This window comes from Hyperolius riggenbachi, chromosome 10 (genome assembly GCF_040937935.1).
Source record: "Hyperolius riggenbachi isolate aHypRig1 chromosome 10, aHypRig1.pri, whole genome shotgun sequence".
NCBI lineage: Eukaryota > Metazoa > Chordata > Amphibia > Anura > Hyperoliidae > Hyperolius > Hyperolius riggenbachi.
Window position 1 is genome coordinate 183,628,479 of NC_090655.1, and position 22,875 is coordinate 183,651,353.

At 45.2% G+C, this 22,875-nt stretch overlaps 1 protein-coding gene across 2 annotated transcripts in view; it reads right to left on the reverse strand.

The window, feature by feature from the left end:
- The window catches only part of ERLIN1 (ER lipid raft associated 1), a 90,924-nt gene extending 81,352 nt beyond the window's left edge, over positions 1 to 9,572 (reverse strand). Inside the window, exon 1 of one of the 2 annotated variants that reach the window (XM_068255362.1) lies at positions 9,464 to 9,572. The gene's annotated coding sequence lies outside the window, so the exon portion shown is untranslated. Of the gene's footprint in view, positions 1 to 9,414 lie in introns of both variants that reach the window. The other variant, XM_068255363.1, reaches the window with a different exon arrangement.
- Between the last annotated feature and the right edge of the window lie 13,303 nt (positions 9,573 to 22,875).

The following is a 22,875-nucleotide window of genomic DNA, read 5'->3' on the forward strand; positions in this document are numbered from 1 at the left end:
GCCTGCAAGCTGATAATACCCATAAGGGCATATCAGCCACCACATCAGGTGAGATCTGTCTACGACCGGCTGGTCTCCCTTTTATCATCAGTTTTCTGAGTGCGCTCCTTTTGTGTTTTTTTCCCCTACCCCATGTCCTTTATAGATAAACTTTAGATAAGCTATATAGACAAGTTACTTGTTATAGTTAGTTTTTCATCTCGTATCCGCTTTAAGGGACCTCTGGAGGGACCCGGATCCTGGAGGAACAGTAGCATATCATCTGCATAGAGTGCAACTTTTTCCTCCAATCCTACCCTCAGAATTCCCCGAATCCCCTCATCCTTCCTGATCATAACAGCCACTGGCTCTATCGCCAGACAAACAAGAGGGGGGACAAGGGGCACCCCTGCCGCGTTCCCCGTGCGAGTAAGAATGGTTCTGAAATCTCATCATTGGTGCGAATCCATGCCACTGGTGATTGGTATAAAAGTTTAATCCAGGTTATACATTTCTCCAATTCCAAACCTTCCCAAGACCTCCCATAGATATGGCCATTCGACAGAGTCGAACGCCTTTTCGGCGTCAAGCGTCACAATTATTCTAGTACCTACGTTGTCATGTTTAATTTGGAGATTAGTCTTATTTGGAGATTAGTCTTCTTAAAGTGGATCCGAGATGAAAAACTAAATATAACAAGTGAGTTGTCTATATATCTTATCTAAAGTTTAGATAGTTTACACAGCAAATTATTTTCAAACAGCTTCAACAGTATATTAATATTTTTTCCTGTGATACAATGGGAGCAGACATGTTTTCTGCTTGTCACTATTACACAATTACACACACAGGCAAGCTTATCTGTATCTAGGCATGCTAATCTGCATATTCTCTGAAAACTCCACTCTTATCTCCTGCATTACACAGGCAACTGATCTGTATCTGCACTGCAGCTCTCAGATTGTGAAAACTCTGCCTCTGAAATCTATAGCTAGTAACACCTTTTTCACCTGCCCAGACTGAAATCCCACAATCCCTTGCAAGCGCCAAGGCACTCTGGAGAAGCTGTGGGTGTGGCTTGTTTAGTTTATAGGAAATTAGGGTATTAAAACAAAACAAGTATTTCGCTTGAGGAATGCCCTATAAACTATATGTAAGGAACACAATTATGCAAGGAGTAAAAGTTAATCTCGGATCCACTTTAAGTCTCCCAGCCGCCCTGTCCCGCGCCGGTCCTGCCCGAGCCTCCGTTCTCCTGCCGCCATTCCGTTCTGTTCCTAGACTTCTAAGTCGATGCCAGCGCAGCTCTGGCCAAGCGCATCTTTTCTTCGCGTTCCCCTCTGCAATAGCCAGAGCCGCGCAGATGCAGTGGCCCGGCGGCGAAACCGAAAGCAGCTAGCGGCGGGAGAACGGAGGCTCGGGCAGGACCGGCGCGGGACAGGACGACTGCTGGGGACTTGCAGAAGCCCCAAGTAAGTGAAACACTGTGTTTAAAAACTATTTACAGTTCCGCTTTAAATTCACGTCTGTGCCCCTAGCCGGCATAAGCCCCGTCTGATCTTGATGAACAAGTGTCTCCATCCCCTGAGATAGTCTTCGGGACAGTACTTTGGCAAGGATTTTTATGTCTGTGTTTAAAGGGAAGGTTCAGGGACAGTTGGAAAAAAATAAAAATACGAATCCACTTACCTGGGGCTTCCTCCACCCCGTGGCAGGCAGGGGGTGCCCTCGGCGCCGCTCCGCAGGCTCCCGGTGGTCTCCGGTGGCCGACCTGACCTGGCCAGGCCGGCGGCCAGGTCGGGCCTCTTCTGCGCTCCATTGTGCGTTCCACGCCGGCGCGCTGACGTCATCGGACGTCCTCCGGGCTGTACTGCGCAGGCTCAGAACTACTGAGCCTGCGCAGTACAGCCCGGAGGACGTCCGATGACGTCAGCGCGCCGGCGTGGAACGCACAATGGAGCGCAGAAGAGGCCCGACCCGGCCGCCGGCCTGGCCAGGTCGGGTCGGGTCGGCCACCGGGAGCCTGCGGAGCGGCGCCGAGGGCACCTCCTGCCTGCCACGGGCTGGAGGTAGCCCCAGGTAAGTGGATTCGGATTTTTATTTTTTTCCAACTGTCCCTGAACCTTCCCTTTAAGAGGGAGATATGGTGGTAAGAGGCGCAGTATATAGAGTCCCGATCTTTTTTAGGCATAACAACGAGAGCCTCTCTCATGGAGTTAGGAATTGTCTGGTGAATGCGCACATAATTGTACAATTCGGCTAGCGTCTTGCTGACGTCTTCCTTATAGGCCTTGTAGTACTCTACCGGGATACCATCTAGTCCCGATGTTTTGCCATTCTGCAATGTTGCAATAGCAATCTCAACTTCGTCAGGCGTGACGAAGTAACTTATATTCTCTAAAAGCTTGATTAATTTCAATAGGGTCCCCAGTCTCGACCCCTCCTTCGTGAAATGTTTTGGGTTGTTGCTCTCTAGCCAGTCGTGCCAAAAGACTCCCACAGTGTTCCCCCTGATCAAAGGTCTTATGTGTCTTTCCTCAAGGAGGTATTTTTTAGTTAATTCAATTTCAATTAGGTTTACCTTGACCTGCAATACTCTCCATCTATTAAATGAGCTATTTGAGTGGTCTTTACAAAATTCCAGTTCTCTCTCCCCTGCCTCATTCTCTGCTAGTACTAGGCGTTTTTATTACATATTTTTGCTGTTAAATGTTACAGTATTGTATAAACTGTTATAAGTAGTTCAAAACACTTAAAAAGCACATTCAAAGCAAACCAAAAAAATGTATTACATGTTCAAAAGCAAATCATTTATCCACTGTTAACTATGTTAAACACAGGACTCAATTTGCAAACAAATTCAACTTATAATCTCCCAGAACGTAACCTGTTTGTAAGTAGGGGACCGCCTGTACCTACTGAGGAGGCACGCGAGTCTAACTCCCTCAGGCCAAAAGGCACTTTTTGTGGTTACTGACCTGATGGAAGTGGGAAATGCAGAAGAAACGTGCTGTCTGACCCTACTTGGTGCAATAAACTCTTAAAATCGCAACTGAAATATTGGCTGCTTTGAAATCCACAGGAGAGGTAATCAAACTATTCCTATATGTTTTAACTGGTTTTTCATTATTTTATACTTTTTTGGGGCGCCTCAATCAATTGTTTCTACGCCATTTGTATTTTAAGTGTATCTCTTGTACCCAGGACCTACCTAACTACCAGGAGAGCGACCTTCAAGGACACTCACAAGCACGATTACACCTCTCAGACACTGAAGCTGTCTTCGGAAGGTTTTGGGGCTCCATATCAATACAGTACTTGGGGCCCCATGTAACACTTGCACTGGGGCCCAAAGCTCTTTAGTTACGCCTCTGATGACCATCACTAATCATATGCAAATGTGTGGGAGGCATCGTTATTAACAAGCACAGGTGGAGCAATGCAATCATTTTGACACCTTAACAGCTTGTGTCCCAGACTGTCTCAATGCAATCGCCTCTTTCATGTCCTCCCGTTTCCTGAAACTTAATATGGACAAGACTGAAATAGTAGTCTTCCCACCTCACAACTCAATGACATCACTATTTCTGTTGATGGCACCTCCATAACACCTGTCTCCCAGGCTCGCTGTCTAGGTGTAATTTTAGACTCAAGTCTCACATTCAAACCACACATCGCCAAACTATCATCTTGTTGCCTCCACCTAAAAAACATCTCCCGCTGCCACTCTTTTCTCACACAGGACACTACCAAACTTCTGGTGCACGCCCTGATTATTTCCAGACTAGACTATTGCAACTCTCTGCTCTGCGGCCTCCCTACCAACAGTTTAGCCCCGCTACAGTCTATCTCTGCTGCACGACTCATCCACCTCTCCTCCCGCTTCTCCAGCCTAATTCCCCTCTGCCAGTCCCTTCACTGGCTGCCAGTCACACAAAGGATACAATTTAAAATGCTTACTCTCACCTACAAAGCTCTCCACAACATAGCTCCTTCCTATCTAAATCAACTTATCTCCTGATACCATCCTACACGCAATCTCCACTCTGCTTATGATATCCTTCTGTCTTCTTCCCCAATCACCTCTTCCCACTCCTGCTTGAAAGACTTCTCTCGATCCTCTCCCCTCCTCTGGAACACTCTCCCTCAACACATCCGCCACTTACCCACACTTACTATTTTTAGGAGCAATCTGAAAACGCACCTCTTCAGGCAAGCATACTATCCTACCTGTGACACTGCCCACTAACCACCATTTCTACCACTCCACACAAAGCTTCCCTTTACCTACTGTCCAATGCCTTAAATGTTTAGACTATAAGGCCATTTGGCCAGGGCTCTCTTCCCCTTTTGTCTCTCAATGCTGTGTAATGGGTGTGCATACACCCCACCTTTTGTAAAAACATGTAGTTAATTTGTTCACTATATTAGCTGTTATGCCCTCTTGTCTTGTATCAAGTGTTGTATCGTATACTCTGTATTGTTATACCTTGTATGCTATTGTACAACACCACGGAAGATGCTGGCACTATATAAATCAAAAATAGTAATAATAATAATTTATGTTATGTAGTTGGTATTTGTATAGCATGGTATGTACAGTGTTCTGTCACATGCTGCCTCAGCTGAGGTTCAATATTGCATTGCCATTCTGTCTGTTATATCTCTACAGCATGTATTTTGTACAGTTAGTATGCAGCACAGCCACCCTTTGGTACTTTTCTGTAACAACCCTTTTTCGTTATGTAAATTTTACCCCTCCTACTCTCTGTTGACAGTTATTCTCGGAGCTAAACATTCAGGGAAAGTATCCGAGGTAGCCGTGTACAGATTTTTGGGGAGAAACACGCCCTTTTTTTTACCTTCATCAGTGTATGTATCCAGGGCCGGCCCGCCCATGAGGCGGGGTGAAACTTTTGCCTCAGGCGGCACTTCTGGGGGAGCGGCACCCGTCCGTCCGTGGGTGTAGAGGGCCGCCCGAGCTGGAGGGGATAGCGGGCAGGAAGGGGGTATTGGGCCTAGCGGCCGGGAGGGGGGTCAGACCCCCCCTCCCTCGCCTGGGTCCCCCGTCCTCCGCTCCCCTCCAGCTTTAAAAAGTTAAGTTTCTGCAGCTATTGTAAGAGGCACGGGCGGGGATCACTCACCTTTTCTGCGTTCCAGCGTGCGCTCCACTGACGTCACTTCCTGCTACGCTGCCCACTGTATTGTGAGTGGACGGCGTTACAGGAAGTGACGTCAGTGGAGCGCACGTTGGAACGCGGAAAAGGTGAGTGATCCCCGCCCGTGCCTCTTACAATAGCTGCAGAAATGTAACTTTTTAAAGCTGGAGGGGAGCGGAGGACGGGGGACCCAGGCGAGGGAGGGGGTGGGTCCGACCCCACTCCCCGCCGCTAGGCCTAATACCCTCTTCCTGCCCGCTACTCCTCCAGCTCGGCGGCCCCTTTCACCCACGGCTTGGGGGGGGGGGGGGGGGGGGGGCGGCGGCGATTTCTTTAAAGATTGCATCAGGCGGCAAAAAGTCTAGGGCCGGGCCTGTATGTATCTTCCAGCATTACATCTGTATTGTTGTTCTAATAAAAGTAGATGTGATTATCAAGATACAGACATCTGAAATGGTTCTGCTATCTGCCTGAGGCGATCATATCGGTTCATCTCCGCTGTCCATGAGGTGTCATAACAAACCCCAGGTAGGAGGTTACCAATTTGAGAACTGAAGTCAGAATATGTGCCTTTACAAAGAAGACACATAGCAATAATTTGTGATTGGTCAGATCATTGTGTATGTGGTGATGGCAGGCCCGGATTTACATCAGAGGAGCCCATAGGCACAGCACATATGTCCTGGCACCCTGGACTTTGCCCTCCATATACCTACAAAGCCTCACCGAACCGCATCACAAATGTGCTGACTGGCCCAGCTGTCACTTCTCCCTTACTTTGGTATCTACAGGTGTCCCTTAGCATTAGGTAGCCAAAGGTAACCTCATTTACACTACCATCAGGACTCTGCATAGGGAAGAAGGGAGGGAGGCACTAGGGGAGTAGAGTGAGCCGCCTCTCCATCATCAGGCGCCTGTAGGCCCTGGATGATGGAACAATAAATTGGCGGCTCCTGGTTTATAATGTGCAGACCCTCAGATTACTTCCGTCCGTCTACAGGCATGGCCACACTGCACCTGCACAAGTATAATCCACGCCTGTACACTAGCACAAAGGCGCTCATGCACAGCAACTCCTGTGTGCATGAGCAGCTTTATATTTAAAGAGAACCCGAGGTGGGATTTAATTATGTTAGTGGGGCACAGAGGCTGGTTGTGCACACTAACACCAGCCTCTGTTGCCCCATGGTGTGCCTCCAGGACCCCCTGCACGCCGATATCCCCTCCGCAGTGCTAGCGACACACAGCGTGTCACCAGCACAATGTTTACCTATATGGTGTCAGTCAGCGCCGCTCCCCCGCCTCCTCTGTATCGGCGCTACCCACCCGCGTCCCTTCCCTCCAATCAGCGGGAGGGGAGGGACGCGGGCGGGTAGCGCCGATACAGAGGAGGCGAGGAAGCGGCGCTAACAGACACGGCATAGGTAAACATTGTGCTGGCGACACGCTGTGTGTCGCTAGCACTGCGGAGGGGATAGCGGCGCGCAGGGGGGTCCTGGAGGCACACCATGGGGCAACAGAGGCTGGTGTTAGTGTGCACAACCAGCCTCTGTGCCCCACTAACATAATTAAATCCCATCTCGGGTTCTCTTTAAAGGGGCACTATGGCGAAAATTTTAAATTTAAAATATATGCAAACAAACAAATAAGAAGTAAGTAAATGAGCCATAAATTACAGTTGGACAGAGCAACTGCCATTCACTAAGTGCTTTTGAAAATAAATAAATCCCTGAGAATTTCCTATGAAGAGATGAACTAGTCCAAAACCTGTCGCTTCTGTCTGATTTCTACTACTTACTGTAGGTGACAGCAACATAGGAGAAAAGTAATGTATGGCTCATTTTACTCTGGAAAAATACATACATTATTTGTATAGGTTTGCACAAATTTTAAATGACAATTTTTCGCCATAGTGCCCCTTTAAACTGCAAATCACAATGACTTTACACACACAGTGGATTTTTGTCCCCTTTCAGCTCAGCTATGGCAATACAGTAGCACCACATTTAGTATGTGATTTTCTTGTGCTCTCATTGATCTTAAAGGACAACTTAAGTGAGCGGGATATGGAGGCTGCCATATTTATTGCCTTTTAAGTTATGCCATTTGCTTGGCTATCCTGCTGATCCTCTGCCTCTAATACTCTTAGCCATAGACCCTGACCAAGCATGCAGCAGATCAGGCGTTTGACATTATTGTCAGATCTGACAAGATTAGTTACATGCTTGTTTCTGGTGTAGTCCATGCACTACTGTAGCCAAATAAATCAGCAAGGCTGCCAAGCAACTGGTATTGATTAATAAGAAATATAGTCTTCTCACTTCAGTTGTCCTTTAAACCACATGCAGGAAAGATGCAGCATGCAGTGTGTTTGCATTTCAGCAAAAATTGCATTAGTGGAAAAGGTGCAGCACTTTCTGTGTTCTGTGTAGTGAAAAAGTTCTTAATCAAATACACTTTTAAGCTAATAATTTATGGAATGGTGGCATAGAGGATAAAACTTCCCCCTTGCAGGGCTGGGACACTATCTACATGGAGTTTTTACATTCTCCCTGACAGTAGGTTTCCTCTACACCCCAAAACAACTAACAATAGGGTCCCTCCAAAAATTGGTCTTACACCAGGATAGGGATTGCAAACTTTTCTAAGGCTAGTTTCCCATCTGTGAGTTGCATTTCGTTGTTATAATTAGGGTTGCCGCGGTACACCAATATGACGATATACCGCGGTTTGATTGTGCATGGTAATCATACCATGCACAATCTCGTTTTACCGGTTTTAGGGGGCTGGGTGACCGGGGGTAGGGGCAGCGGGGATGCAACGTAACAGCGAGCGCACATACAGTGGTGGGGATACAAATACTCACTTGTGGGCAGCCAGCTCCATCCTGAATGATGTATTGGCTTCATTGTACTTCCTGTTCTTGCATCCCATTTCCCTGAAACAGCACCCCCTTGGGCACTATAACAAGATGATGCAAGAACAGGAGGTAGAATGAAGCCCGTACATCTGAAGCACCTTGCTGCCGGCAAGTGAGTATTTATCCCTGCTGCTGTGTCCCCTCTCCCTCCCCCACCGGCTCTCTGTGCTTCCGGCCACCTAATTCTGGCTACACCTATCCCTGCTACCTATGCTGCAAGCACCTACTACTGGCTACACCAATCTCTGGCTACCTATGCTGCGAGCACCTACTACTGGCTACACCTATCCCTGGCTACCTTTGCTGCAAGCACCTACTACTGGCTACACCTATCCCTGGCTACCTTTGCTGCAAGCACCTACTACTGGCTACAGAGGGGGGGCCCAGGTCCAAATAATTGTATAATACAGTCATACCGTATTTTTTTTACGGTTATCATACCATGGAATTACCATTGCAACCCTAGTTATAATGTACATATAATGCAACCATAAAACAATTGCAGTAGCATGTGACGTAATGCATGCCAAGCAACTGATCAATGTACAACTTCTTTAACTAAAATTGTCTAAGTGTGAAAATCTAGCAGCGCTCTGCATAAGTCAGTGGATATTTCCATGGAAGAGTCAAAATTTAAGCTCATATGTAAATTTTACATTATACGGCTATAGCCTTACACGTCTGGAATCCTCATAGGGAAAGTCTGCTGAACTGGATCTTTCACAGGACAGCACAACTGACAGTTTGATAAATCACATGTCAATCAAATATGATTTTAAAAGCAAAAGCTTATTTTGCAACAAGCACATAGCCTGAAGTAAAAAATTTTAGCTCATTTCTCCTGCCAAAAACCTTCTTTCTGATGGTATTGTAATTCACTAGTCATTCAGGTTACACTGGCCAGTTCCTCCCATTTCCCTTCCTGGATCAGGTGAAAGGTTGCTGCAACTCTGACATGCCCCTGCACTTCCTCATTCTACCTGCATTCAGTTGCGTAGAATGTTCACCCTTAAGTTTTTTTAAATGTTTTTATCGTGATGCCCAGAATTCAGCTGTAACATACGCAGAGTATTAATCATGATTCAGCCGCGTTTAGGCATTATAGAGGGACAGTAGGACTAATACAAGAGTGCGTTGTGTGCAGTAGCTCCATATCTGAGACGCGAGCCTCCCTGTAGAGAGGGAAGGCCGGAGGAATAGTGCTAGAAGAGTCCGCATGGAGAAGCGCCTGAATGCTGCACAGCATTCCTTAGAATGGAAGTGTCAGCTGTCACCTCGGGCAGCTGTGTGACATGTGCGGTAGCTCTCAGCGAACGTCACCCAGCTAGAACTGCATTCCCTGGCTGCACCCCTCACCTTGCCCGCCGCCGCTCTCTGCAGTTATATTCTGTTCGCTATTACTTACTCCGAAAACTCGCCGTTCCCCACACTCTCATACTCTGCGTTCCGGCGCACCTCCAACTACGGGAGCTCAAGAGGGCCACTAGCATCACCATAGTAACCGCTTCCGGCCGTCTAACGCAGATTAACGCAATTTCCGTATGTTACTTTTCCGGGTTGTATTTCTGGGTTAACGGGTGGGCGCTTCTGTGTAGTTTTTCAACTGACCGGCTGGTGTTAAGGAACGAAATTACACTATCTCGTTTTGGGGCTCATATGCCCCTCTTACAGAACGTATGCACATAATATGTGTAAATAAGTATTTTCTTTTTCTAAAAGCGGACTTCTGTGACTGTTTTTGCATACATTCTCTAAACATAATAGATTGTAAGCCTATTCGTCAGGGCCCTCCTTTCTTCTCATGTGCTCTTCTCGGCCACCATATGAACTAAATGATTCATCTGCTTTATTTTGTGCTTAGTTTGTTACATCACTGTTTTGTGTACCATTATCCAAAGCAGTAAGGAAAACGTTTGCATTTACTTCATACCTCCTAACTTTTTAAAGGAGAACTGTAGTGAGAGGTACATGGTGGCTGCCATATTTTTTTCCCTTTTAAACAATACCAGTTGCCTGGCAGCCCTGCTGGTCTATTTGGCTGAAGAAGTGTCTGAATCACACCAGAAACAAGCATGCAGCTAATCTTGTCATATCTGTCAAAATTGGCAGAAACACCTGATCTGCTGCATGCTTGTTCAGGGCCTATGGCTGAAAGTATTAGAGGCAGAGGATTAGCAGGATAGCCAGGCAACTGGTATGCCAGCCTCCATGTGCCTCTCACTACAGTTCTCCTTTAAGATGAAAAAAGAGGGGCACTTAAAGTGAACCTAAAGTCAGGGGAAAAAACTGAGATTTACTCACCCGGGGCTTCCCTCAGCCCCCTGCAGCCGATCGGTGCCCTCGCAGCTCCGCTCCGATGGTCCAGGACATGCCGGCGAACACTTCCGGTTTGGCCGTCACCGGCCGACAGGCATGGGAACGCGAGTGATTCTTCGCGTTCCCAGCCTGTATATCGCCCCCTATGCTGCTATTGCGGCCTGCAGGGGGCTGAGGGAAGCCCCGGGTGAGTAAATCTCAGTTTTTTTCCCCTGACTTTAGGTCCACTTTAAGCCACATTCCTGATCACGCCCCCACCACCCATACCATAAAGATTTTATACCAAAAATATGTTGTTATATAATTAAAACCACACTGGTCCTTTCTATCCTGGTTCATTTTCCTTCATAGTAACATTTTAAAATTAGTAATATATCAATTTAAAGAATGGGGATAAAGTTTAGAGTCAAACACATTTTTAGTATAGAAATATATATATTTGCATAGAAAGAGGGGCAAATGAGGAGGAAAGAGGGACAAGGCTCCAAAGAGGGACTGTCCTTCCAAAAGAAAGAAAGCTGGGAACTATGTTACTTGCCTGGGGCTTCTTCCAGCTCCTTGTAGTCGTGTAGGTCCCTCACTGTCCTCCTGTTCCTCTCTGTTAATCTGCTGTCTGGCCCAGTAAAGTTCAGAACCCTGCTGAGTTGCACACTATATCACCAGCTGACCTGGTGCCGTGCCTCCTTGATCGTGGTCCCACAGTCGGCAGCGTTTTACGCATGCGCACAGAATGCTCCCAGCCACGGGACTGCGATCAAGGTGGCACAGCCCCAGGTTAGCACATGCATAGTAGTGCAAGACTCAGCTTGGTCACAGACTTTATCAGGCAAAACAGCAGATCAAGGAAGGGGAGGACTGTGTGGGACCTACAAGACTACAAGGGGTTGGAAGAAGCCCCAGGTATGTAAAAGCAAACTTTTTTTTATACCACCTAAGATATCCTTTAACACTGTAATGTCCCTGTACAACATTGTTTAATGTTGTAATGGCTCCCCTATCTATTGTACAGCGATGCGTAATATTTTAGCACTTTATAAATAAAGTTTAATAATTACTATTTCCAAATGGTAATATAAGGAGAACATAGTGATGATAAAATGGACCAGTGTGTTTTGAATTATAAATGTACATTTTTTGTTCCTGAATAGAAATGAAGAATAATATGTCTGACTTGCTTGGAATTGGTTTGATATACAGTACTTGTGTAGCAAATACATTTATTATTATTATAAAGTGTCAACATCTTCTGCAGTGTTGTACAGAGTATATAGTCACTTAAAAAGAGAACCCGAGGTGGGATTTTATTATGCTAGTGGAGCACAGAGGCTGGTTGTGCACACTAACACCAGCCTCTGTTGCCCCATGGTGTGCCTCAAAGACCCCCCTGCGCGCCGTTATACCCCCGCAGTGCTGGCGACAATATTTACCTAAGCACTGTCTGTCAGCGCCGCTCCCCCGCCTCCTCCTTATCGGCGCTACCCGCCTGTGTCCCTTCCCTTCCGCTGATTGGAGGGAAGTGACGCGGCGGGTAGCGCCGATACGGAAGAGGCGGGGGAGCGGCGCTGACAGACAGCGCTTAGATAAACATTGTGCTGGCGACACGCTGCGTGTCGCCAGCACTGCGGGGGTATAGCGGTGCGCAGGGGGGTCTTTGAGGCACACCATTGGGCAACAGAGGCTGGTGATAGTGTGCACAACCAGCCTCTGTGCCCCACTAGCACAATAAAATCCCACCTTGGGTTCTCTTTTTAACTGTCCCAAGGGGAAAGCCAATTGACACATCTACTGTATATGTTTTTGGGATTAGGTGGAAACTCACACAGAGTACATACAAATTATATGCAGACAGTGCCCTGTGCTGCAAGGCTAGAGTGCTACCTGCTATTGCACCATGCTGCCACAGTTGTTGGGCCAGTTTTAAACTATTTATTTTAATCTACGATTTAGTACTTATATAGCGCCGATATTTTATGCAGCACTGTACAAAGTATATATTGTCTTGTCACTTAACCATCCCTCAGAGGGGCTCATAATCTAATCCCTACCATAGTCATATGTCTATGTATGTATTGTGATGTATCTTGTAGTGTGTGTATCGCAGTCTAGGGCCAATTTAGGGGGAAGCCAATTACAGTGGCTTGCAAAAGTATTCGGCCCCCTTAAAGTTTTCCACATTTTGTCACATTACTGCCACAAACAAACATGAATCAATTTTATTGGAATTCCACATGAAAGACCAATACAAAGTGGTGTACACGTGAGAAGTGGAATGAAAATCATACATGATTCCAAACATTTTTTACAAAGAAATAACTGCAAAGTGGGGTGTGCGTAATTATTCAGCCCCCCTGAGGCAATACTTTGTAGAACCACCTTTTGTTGCAATTACAGCCACCAGTCTTTTAGGGTATGTGTCTTCCAGCTTTGCACATCAAGAGACTGAAATCCTTGCCCATTCTTCTTTGCAAAACAGCTCCAGCTCAGTCAGATTAGATGGACAGTGTTTGTGAACAACAGTTTTCAGATCTTGCCACAGATTCTCGATTGGATTTAGATCTGGACTTTGACTGGGCCATTCTAACACATGGATATGTTTTGTTTTAAACCATTCCATTGTTGCCCTGGCTTTATGTTTAGGGTTGTTGTCCTGCTGGAAGGTGAACTTCCGCCCCAGTCTCAAGTCTGTTGCAGACTCCAAAAGGTTTTCTTCCAAGATTACCCTGTATTTGGCTCCATCCATCTTCCAATCAACTCTGACCAGCTTCCCTGTCCATGCTGAAGAGAAGCACCCCCAGAGCATGATGCTGCCACCACCATATTTGACAGTGGGGATGGTGTGTTCAGAGTGATGTGCAGTGTTAGTTTTCCGCCACACATTGCATTTTGCATTTTGGCCAAAAAGTTTCATTTTGGTCTCATTTGACCAGAGCACCTTCTTTCACGTGTTTGCTGTGTCCCCCACATGGCTTGTGGCAAACTGCAAACGGGACTTCTTATGCTTTTCTGTTAACAATGGCTTTCTTCTTGACACTCTTCCATAAAGGCCAACTTTGTGCAGTGCACGACTAATAGTTGCCCTATGGACAGATTCCTCCACCTGAGCAGCTCTGCAGCTCGTCCAGAGTCACCATGGGCCTCTTGACTGCATTTCTGATCAGCGCTCTCCTTGTTTGGCCTGTGAGTTTAGGTGGACAGCCTTGTCTTGGTAGGTTTACAGTTGTGCCATACTCCGTCCATTTCTGAATGATCACTTGAACAGTGCTCCGTGGGATGTTCAAGGCTTTGGAAATCTTTTTGTAGCCTAAGCCTGCTTTAAATTTTTCAATAACTTTATCCCTGACCTGTCTGGTGTGTTCTTTGGACTTCATGATGTTGTTACTCCCAATATTCTCTTAGACAACCTCTGAGGCCGTCACAGAGCAGCTGTATTTTTACTGACATTAGATTACACACAGGTGCACTCTGTTTAGTCATTAGCACTCATCAGGCAATGTCTATGGGCAACTGACTGTACTCAGACCAAAGGGGGCTGAATAATTACGCACACCCCACTTTGCAGTTATTGATTTGTAAAAAATGTTTGGAATCATGTATGATTTTCGTTCCAGTTCTCACATGTACACCACTTTCTATTAGTCCTTCACGTGGAATTCCAATAAAATTGATTCATGTTTGTCGCAGTAATGTGATAAAATGTGGAAAACTTTAAGGAGGCTGAATACTTTTGCAAGCCACTGTAACTTATCTGTATGTTTTTGGGTTGTGAGAGGAAACCGGAATTCCTGGAGGAAACCCACACAAACATGGGGAGAATATACAAACTTCTTGCAGATGTTGATCTGGCTGGTTTTCTGGCTGCCACCACCTCCTAAAAATTAGCTTTTCATTGATGATGTTTACTCACCCTACCTAATAAAACTGAAGGTTTCTGCGTCCGACACTATACTGTGTAGTGTCGCAGGTTAAAATCACTTTTTATTTAGTACAAAAGCACTACATAAAACTTAGTTCTGTGAGTTCAACAGTTGTGCGTTTAGCATTTATACTTCCACCCTTCCATTGTTTACAATATGCATGACAAGGGGTGTGGCAGAGACAGTGGCATCACAGTTAGAGGGTGACACCATGGGAAAAGGGAGGGCAGATTTTAAGCAGCAGGTCAATGCCCAGGTTGAGCAATGGGCGGGTCTAGGTGCAAAGTGCGCAGCAGGTGGATAAAGAACTCTCCATGATCTGAATCTGTCTTCATCCTCCTAGGTGTTTCTTCTCTATAATGCAAGCACAATTTGGCATCCTGTGAAAGACGGTACTCACATCATAGAGATGGAGCGCTTAGGAGAATGAAGACATATCCAGATCATGGAGAGTTCTGCATCCATCTTCTGCTTAGAGTGCACATAGACCTGACCATTTCTTCAACCTGGGAAGTGATTTGCGACTTAAAACTTGCCCCTACCCACCCTCTTCCTGGGTGTTACCCTCCCCTGCGGTGACGCCACTGTCTCTGCCACACCCCTTTTTATGCATATCATAAAAAATGGGAGGGTGGAAATGTAAATACATACATTTGTGATGCTATCTGGCTAATTTTACTGGGAAGGGGGGATCCTCTGGCTGTTTATACTGGGTGGGGGTTACCTGGCTACCTACAGTGGTGTGAAAAACTATTTGCCCCCTTCCTGAGTTCTTATTCTTTTGCATGTTTGTCACACTTAAATGTTTCTGCTCATCAAAAACCGTTAACTATTAGTCAAAGATAACATAATTGAACACAAAATGCAGTTTTAAATGATGTTTTTTATTATTTAGTGAGAAAAAAACCCTCAAAACCTACATGGCCCTGTGTGAAAAAGAAATTGCCCCCTGAATCTAATAACTGGTTGGGCCACCCTTAGCAGCAATAACTGCAATCAAGCATTTGCGATAACTTGCAACGAGTCTTCTACAGCGCTCTGGAGGAATTTTGGCCCACTCATCTTTGCAGAATTGTTGTAATTCAGCTTTATTTGAGGGTTTTCTAGCATGAACCGCCTTTTTAAGGTCATGCCACAACATCTCAATAGGATTCAGGTCAGGACTTTGACTAGGCCTCTCCAAAGTCTTCATTTTGTTTTTCTTCAGCCATTCAGAGGTGAATTTGCTGGTGTGTTTTGGGTCATTGTCCTGCTGCAGCACCCAAGATCGCTTCAGCTTGAGTTGACGAACAGATGGCCGGACATTCTCCTTCAGGATTTTTTGGCAGACAGTAGAATTCATGGTTCCATCTATCACAGCATGCCTTCCAGGTCCTGAAGCAGCAAAACAACCCCAGACCATCACACTACCACCACCATATTTTACTGTTGGTATGATGTTCTTCTGCTGAAATGCTGTGTTACTTCTACGTCAGATGTAACGGGACACGCACCTTCCAAAAAGTTCAACTTTTGTCTCGTCGGTCCACAAGGTATTTTCCCAAAAGTCTTGGCAATCATTGAGATGTTTTTTTAGCAAAATTGAGATGAGCCTTAATGTTCTTTTTGCTTAAAAGTGGTTTGCGCCTTGGATATCTGCCATGCAGGCCGTATTTGCCCAGTCTCTTTCTTGTGGTGGAGTTGTAAACACTGACCTTAATTGAGGCAAGTGAGGCCTGCAGTTCTTTAGATGTTGTACTGGGGTCTTTTGTGGCCTCTCGGATGAGTTTTCTCTGCGCTCTTGGGGTAATTTTGGTCTGCCGGTCACTCCTGGGAAGGTTCATCACTGTTCCATGTGTTTGCCATTTGTGGATAATGGCTCTCACTGTGGTTTGCTGGAGTCCCAAAGCTTTAGAAATGGCTTTATAACCTTTACCAGACTAATAGATTTTAATTACAGTACTTTTGTTCTCATTTGTTCCTGAATTTCTTTGGATCTTGGCATGATGTCTAGCTTTTGAGGTGCTTTTGGTCTACTTCTCTGTGTCAGATAGCTCCTATTTAAGTGATTTCTTGACTGAAACAGGTGTGGCAGTAATCAGGCTTGGGGTGACTACAGAAATTGAACTCAGGTGTAATAAACCACCTTTAAGTTATTTTTTAACAAGGGGGGGCAATCACTTTTTCACACAGGGCCATGTAGATTTGGAGTTTTTTTTCTCACTACATAATAAAAACCATCATTTAAAACTGCATTTTGTGTTCAATTATGTTATCTTTGACTAATAGTTAACGGTTTTTGATGAGCAGAAACATTTAAGTGTGACAAACATGCAAAAGAATAAGAACTCAGGAAGGGGGCAAATAGTTTTTCACACCACTGTATACATGGGGGGTCACCTTGTTGCCCTCGCTGGGCGGAGACATCTGGCCACCTATACTGGATTAAGTCATGTAGCTACCTATACTGGGGTGGGGGGGGGGCACACTCTGACTACCTAAAACTGATCATGGCCTCTCTGGCTACCTATACTGAGGGGCTACCGTATTGCAATGGTGTTCCTGAGTCGTCGAGTATTGGGGAGAATTTTTGCTAATTCGCCCAAGAGCTGTTAACCTTAAAGGGGATCAAATATATGGCTTCACAACGACTGTAATTAGTGGCTTTACAACCGCTCTGATAAATTAAGGCTTTACAGTCCCTGTCGTTGGCAGCTTTATACTTATTGTGGGAAATTGCGGGTCAACAGGTGCTCCAGTAAGTTTTTTGGCTGTGGTATTCTGCGGCTATATAGTCACTTGGAGAGTGCCAGGAGTTCAACCAGCTTTTTCATTCAAATAAAGACGACTCAACTGCGAAGGCTGGGCGCAGTAGTGCACTGGAATTAGGCAATCTATCCGCAGCGGGGTCAAAAATGCTATATGGGGGTTGTCACGGATGAACTGAAAAACACAATCACAATCGGTTTTCTGCACTGATTGTGATTCACGTTACAATTTAGATTGCATGTGTAGGGGCAAAAGCCTGGGCCCTGGCTATTCAAGCTAGATAACAGATTCTATTCATGAAACAATGTGACATCTCTTTTCCGGGAAATAGCTTCCCCCCAGCTAGCAACAAAGTGTGAATGAATTATTTGGTGAAGTTACAATGCTGTTTGCAGTCCTGGGTCTCAGCAGGAGAGCAGCAGAGAGGAGCCAACCAGACTTGGCTATGAACAGATTAAAATATAAATGTACTGCTCTTATTTTGCCATTTAAAGAGATACTGTACTTGTGACCAATATGAAAATTATATAGTTTGATTGCTAGTGACCTGGCAAACATTTTCATATCTCTTTTAGGGGGCTGACATAAACAGCAACCTTCTTATTCAACTTCTCAGGAAGGGAATGTCACACCCTATTCATAGTAAGAGAAACAGAGGCGCCAGCAGGATAAAAATCGGATAAAATGTTTAAAAATTGCTCAGAGGAAGTGGTGGGCTTACCTCCCGAAAGCAGACACGAAAGACATGATTCGTCACTGCCGGAATTCTGTTGTCCCCACTTTTATTGCCTGAGGAAGCAGGCTTGGCCTGCGAAACGTGTTGCAACTTTGGGGTACCGTATAATAAATGTGTTTATTACTATTCAGACAGTCTTTCGTGGCTGCTTTCGGGAGGTAAGCCCACCACTTCCTCCGAGCAATTTTTAAACATTTTATCCGATTTTTATCCTGCTGGCGCCTCTGTATCTCTTACTACTACATTGTGTCCACCCCTGATGAAGAGGAGAACTACCCCCTTATTTTTCCAGTCTACAGAGAGCGACTTCTTATTCCTGAGTGAGGACAGGTCTAATCTCGTCACCTGCCTATACAGTGGTTGCCTGAATGGTAACCCATGTTTGTGAATATATATTTTCTCACTGATCATTGAGCCGTTGTCTTCAACATACTACACCATATCGGGCTCTCGGTTTTCCCTTTTTTTACACCCTATTCATGTCTGGTATTACTGTGATCCATATTCTTTGAGGTTGCCAGAGATATGGACCAGTCACATTTTTGAGACTAATATTTCCCTTCAAATGTACGGGGCCAGTTAACCTGTAGAGCAGGGGTTGCCCTTGAGTTCCGCCCTCAAAATCTGGATTCTACATAAGGGAGAGACTGAAATCGAATCAACGTTCTCCAGTTTAACAACACCTACGTATTTAAGCTAGTGAAAGAACCCAAGGCTAGCTTCCCTGAATTCTGAAAGAAAGGAACTTTTCTGGGCTTCCACACAATGGACATATTTCTTCTAAATCTTTAAGTATTCTTCCTCTTTGTTTTTCCCTTGTATTTTATAGTGTGGCTACTGGCTTCATAATTGTTACTTATAATTTTCTGTATATATTAATTAATTATATTGCATCCTCTATAATAAAATATAATAAAAACCCAGTGTCCCTGTGTGTTCCTGTCTCTGTGTAGCTGGGTCCGTGCTTTTTGCTACTGCGCATGTGCGCAGCATGGATCCAGACAGCAGTTGAGACAGGACAGGGCCAGTGAGCTGGGCGGGTGTGTGCGCACACGTGTGTGGTGGGTGCAGGCGCATGCGCACTGATAAAAGATGGACATAAAGCTCATTTGAAAACAGGCTTGTTTCTACTAGTTTAAAATAAAATGACTTAAGGTCATTTTTACGGCTATATACGTGATATGAGTACCGCAGAACGAATCCTAGCCTTTCCGAAGATTCGCTACTTGAAGTATTGTCAGACTAGAGTGTGTTAACAATTTTATCCGCAGGCTTAGAATAGCCAGAGCAGGTTCCTCTGTCCTTATACAGATGTGGGGCAGATATCTCACTCCTGGCCTATCTGTGTGCCCAATTCCAACAATTTCAGCGCAGTGAACGCATCAACAAGATTGTATGGTCTGTGGGCTGAAAACCGATTGGGAGGCATTGAGCAGTCTGGCCACTAGGGACATGTGATGGGGCACAAAACAAAAGTTATCTATCACTGCTATCTGAGGGGGAAAGAGGGGGGCACAAAGCAAAGGTTACATATTACTGCTATCCCTTTTTTTTGGGGGGGGGGGGGATCTACTGCTAGGAAGAAAAAGGTCTTCGGGGAGGGCAGTGACACCATAAGTTTAAGTTTCCACACCATGTAACACCAACACTAGTGACACCTCTGGGCAGTGGTGTGTCTGCTAGAGTGGCCCAGTCAGTGTCCTGACCTCAACCCGATTGAGATGTTGTGGCATGACCTCAAGAAAGCGATTTACACCAGACATCCCAAGAATATTGCTGAACTGAAACAGTTCTGCAAAGAGGAATGGTCAAGAATTATTCGTAACTCCTGCATGTCTGATCTGCTACTACAGGAAACGTTTGGTTTCTGCAGGAAACGTTTGCTACTACAGGAAACTCTTCACTACCTGCCTGTCACTACAATCCACCTATCACTTCCTGCTGGTCACTACAACCTGCCTATCACTCTCTGCTGGCCACTACAATCCATCTATCACTAACTGCTGGCCACTACAGTTTACCTATCACTACCTGCTGGCCATCACAATCTACCTATCACTACCTGCCGGACACTACAATCTACCTACTACCTGCTGGCCACTACAATCTACTTATCGCTAAATGCTGGCCTCTTCAATCTACCTATCAGATTGGGATTTGGCGTTTGGGGGCAGAGGGAAGTGAGGGGGCCCCTTAGGCTTGCCCAGTATGGGGCCCAGAAACTTCTGATGGCAGGCTTGGCTAATGTAATATGCATTTGTAGTAGAGTTCTCTACTGGCTACCATTGTAAGAAGAGCTTTAACTTGAGAAAACGGATAATCAAAGCATAGGTTAAACCAGTGTTTCTCAACATTTCATGGGTATGTACCCCTTCTGAAAGCCTGTTCTGGCCAAGTACCCCCTGATATGGTAAAAACTATCTCAAGTACCCCTTGATACAGATACACTTAAAGAGGAACTCCAGTGAAAATAACGTAATGAACAAAAGTGCTTAATTTGTACAATAATTATGTATAAATGAATTAGTCAGTGTTTGCCCATTGTAAAATCTTTCCTCTCCCTGATTTACATTTTGACATTTATCACAGGGTGACATTTTTACTGCTGGCAGGTGATGTCACTGGAAGGAGATGCTGTTTGCTTTTTTGGCAGTTGGAAAAAGCTGTAAACAGCTATTTTCCACAATGCAACAAGGTTCACAGACAGGAAACTGCCAGGACCATGGTCCTCACAGTTTCCTGTTGGAGGGGTTTCACCACAATATCAGCCATACAGAGCCCCCTGATGATCCATTTGCGAAAAGGAATAGATTTCTCATGTTAAAGGGGATATCAGCTACCCTCCCCTTTCTGGGCAAGCTAATTGAAAAAGCTGTTTACCTCCAGCTAGAAGCCAAAATCCTACAAAACAACAGTTATGACCCATTCCAGTCTGGCTTCAGGAAACACCACAGCACTGAAACTGCCCTCATCCAAATATGCAACCACCTGCTCATGGCAAGAGACAGAGGAGAGTGCTCGATCCTCATACTGCTAGACCTTTCTGCAGCCTTTGATACAGTTGACCATGACATCTTGATAAACAGGCTACAGGAATACTGCGGCATTGATGGCATAGTTCTTCAGTGGTTTCAATCCTTCTTGAGTGGCAGAACCCACAAAGTGTCTATGGGGCCCTTCCTGTCCACCCCTGTATCACTTAAGTATGGGGTGCCCCAGGGCTCAATCCTTTCTCCCCTGCTTTTCATGATTTACATGTTACCGCTGGGAAAACGAATCCAAAAACATGGCCTGACATACCACTGCTATGCAAACGACACCCAACTATATCTTTCCTTCAAGCCTGGTGTGACAGACCCAACGCTAACTATAAACGCCTGCTTACGTGAACTACAGAAATGGATGAATGACAACTGGCTGAAACTAAATGCTGACAAAACTGAAGTCCTTCTGATTGGAGGGCAGAGCATGATAACAAAACAACTTAACTTGCAGTCTTCACCACTGGGAATAGGAGGCACGGATCTACGCAGCTCTGATCATGTGCGTAGCCTGGGAGTTCTAATTGATGGGGATTTAAACTTCAGAACTCAAATCTCTGCTGTGGTGAAATCATCCTATTTTCACCTGAAGAACATTGCAAAAATCAAGCACCTCATACCCCCAGAAGATCTGCCAACCTTAGTCCACGCCTTCATCACATCCCGACTGGACTACTGCAATGCTCTCTACACTGGCCTTCCAAAAAAGGTCTTGTACCGCCTACAGCTGATACAGAATACTGCTGCCAGACTGCTAACCAACCAACCCCGTCACTGCCACATAACGCCAGTACTGCACTCCCTTCACTGGCTACCTATAGAATGGAGGGTCCTATTCAAGATCGGCCTACTGACATTTAAATCCCTGAATAATCTAGGCCCTGGATACATGAAAGATATGTTGCAGCTGCGTAGCAATCCCCGCATTCTCAGATCAACAGGTTCTAATAATCTAGTCATACCCAGAGTCCACTTGGAAACTTTTGGTCCCAGAGCCTTCTGTCATGCTGCCCCTACGTTTTGGAACTCCTTACCTCAACAGATCAGGACAGCTCCATCCCTGGACGTGTTTAAATCCAGACTGAAAACCCACCTGTTCAGTCTGGCATTTGCAGAAATATAACTTTTGTTGTGTGAATACTTCATCCTACTAATTACTGAATCTGAGAGAGCCTAAGCGCTTTGAGTCCTATGGGAGAAAAGCGCTATAGAAATGTTATTGTATTGTATTGTATTGATTAGGATGAAGTTCAATTCTTGTTTACGGTTTCTCTTTAATAGTAGTACTTGATAATTGTTTTAAACCGTTTCCAAGCATTTGCTATTGTTTTTAATTAGCTGAAATTCTAGTTAGGCTATTGTTTAAATAGGATTTGTTATTTTCTGAAACCATAAATTTATTAAACTTAATTAAACACATCAAGCCCAAGTACCCCCTGGACCCATCAGAAGTACCCCCTGCGGTACACGTACCACATGTTGAGAACCTAGAGGTTAAATAATGCTTATCATCAGTTACCATGTTCTTTTTTATCTGGCTAAGCCATTTTCTTAAAAACATTCTTCAGCATGATTTGCTCAATACCCATCGGGGTACACTTAATTCTCTATCCTATTTTCCAAGTATATATTGCCAGCTCCAGGGTTCCACCCCGAAGCTGTAGGGTTCTTGTAGAGTGAAGAGTTTGGTAAAGGCTGGCCTGTCCTAAAGCTGGCCATACACTATACAATTCAACAGAGAAACTGGGCAAAAATGTTGTTTAACGCCAGATCACATCAACACCGCGATCTGCCCAGCTACATTCAATGATTAGGGATGGCATCATGTGCAATATTGATTGTAATGTCGATTGCGGTCCGATCTGTGCTGCGATTGAGTAGAGCATGGGTAGCTTTTGGTTCTTGTAGGAGTGCAGATGTCTTATGGACTCTTTGGGGCATGTTTATATTTTCTGTTTACAAAGTGCATGGCAGAGCCATTGGAGCCTTGTGAATTGTAGTACACTACATAGATTTCTGTAGGCACATATTAGCATAAGATAAATGAAATGAGCACAAAACA